The 1,831-nt window shown below is 41.3% G+C and overlaps 1 pseudogene; it reads left to right on the top strand.

Annotated features, from left to right (window-relative positions):
• Positions 1 to 556: 556 nt before the first annotated feature.
• Positions 557 to 703, top strand: LOC145528060 (small nucleolar RNA SNORA70; annotated as a pseudogene).
• The last annotated feature ends 1,128 nt before the right edge of the window (positions 704 to 1,831 follow it).

Genomic DNA, 1,831 nt, shown 5'->3' with positions numbered 1-1,831 from the left:
AAGCTATAGGTAGATAATAGGGTTACTTTCCTCAGAAACTAATTTGGTTTATGGTAATTTCTCACTATATATGGAAACAAAATTTCATCCCCCAGAATGTGCAAATGGAGAAACGGAGAAAGGAGGATTGTGTCTAGCCAAAAACCACAATTTCACTTGGTTTAGAAAGAATGTCAAGTGTTACCTATTCTTCACCAGAAGGGAAACAAGCAAGTCTCGGCAGTCAGACTTGGAAAGTGTTGTTTTGAGAAAATGGAAAGGAGATCTCAGACATGCTTGGGCAAGATTATCATTCCACTGCCTTTTAATTACAATTATTATACTAAAAATAGTTGCATTGTATTTCATTCATTCATCATTGTTCAATAGCCCCATTTGTGGAATATGAAAATATGTGATGCCTTGCAAATGAAGACAGCTGGATGCCCAAAACCTGGTCTGAAGTATTAAGTAGACTGAAAGTCTTAACATATTCTTTTTTTCTAGTATAGCAAAATTTTTGTTTATTAGATATATCCTTAGTTCCTAGGACTAGGCAGGGGTGGTGGTGGTGGCAATGTGATTTTAAAAGGTAGGTTGCCTCTTTACCCTATGGGGGCCTGGTGTGCAATGACTGCAGACGGTAATGTAGTGTGTATGCAATAGTGTAATGCAAGCAGCCTATTGCTTGTATGAGTTGCCCTAAGGGACCTTGGAGACAGCCTTTTCCAGTGGACATTCATGTCTAGCATGCTATCCCTAGTCTAGGCTCCAGACAAATATGCGCAGTACATTTGGAAAGCCCCAGGGCACAGTGGCCAGGGTCCACATTGGCAGAGTCGTAATGTCCATTGGCACCAAGCTGCAGAACAAGGAGCAGGTGACTGAGACCCTATGCAGGCCAAGTTCAAGTTCTCCGCCTGCCAGAAGATCCACATATCCAAGAAGTAGGGTTTTACTAAGTTTAATGTGGATGAATTTGAAAACTTGGGGGCAGAAAAGTATCTTAAGCTGTACAGAGAGCTGTAGGGTCAAATACATCCCCAGTTGTGCCCTGCGTTCATAAAAGTCTTGATTCCGTCCCCTGATTACCCCCACCCACCAATAAATACTACTTTCCTGTCTAAAATAAAATAAAAGTCTACTTTTTCTTACATTAAAGCTGTATGGGAGGAAGACTTTGAAGTTTTGATTATAATACTAAATTTCCATTTGGTAGGTGGAAAGAAGACAAGGGGGGGAGATTGCCAACTATTTAAGCTTCACCTACTTGGAAAGGTTAACTCATCAACACTATAATGAACCAGGATTTGAGGCCAGCCATCCAAGGTGCCAATATGGCATCCTGTGATGGGAGAAGAGGATAGAGAAGTAAGAGAGGTAGGGATCATATGAGAACATCTAGCAATCTAGTCACCTAGTCAACTTCATTTTCTCAAACTTGCTGTTTCCAAGAAGCAGGAAGTCACTGAGAAAAAATATACTTCCCTCATTTGGGTCCATACTGGGACCCTCATTTAAGGCAATGACGTGGCATGGGATACAGGGTTCTGGTATTATACTGTGGTGGTTCCTTAGCTCCGAATGTTCTTGGGCAGCAAAGTGTCTTCCCCAAAAGCAGGGCTTTACGTTGGAGAACATTTGAAAATAAAAACAACACTAAGCACTATTAGTACACTGTTTAAGTTGTTTTGAATTCATCTTGGAACTGGAAATTCACAACGCGGCTCTTGGTATTTCTCAGTTAATTTATTGAGACAAAAAAGGGGTTTCAAGGCCAAAGAGCAGAGCACCTTGGAATTTTCCAGGGATCCCAGCCCAGCACGGCAAGTTATCTCAAAGGCTGTCCAAT

The sequence above is a fragment of the Giraffa tippelskirchi genome, chromosome 11, assembly GCF_054371585.1.
Source record: "Giraffa tippelskirchi isolate mGirTip1 chromosome 11, T2T-mGirTip1v1.2.pri, whole genome shotgun sequence".
Lineage (NCBI taxonomy): Eukaryota > Metazoa > Chordata > Mammalia > Artiodactyla > Giraffidae > Giraffa > Giraffa tippelskirchi.
The sequence above is the reverse complement of the archived record's forward strand: the minus strand, read 5'-3'. Positions and strand labels throughout refer to the sequence as shown.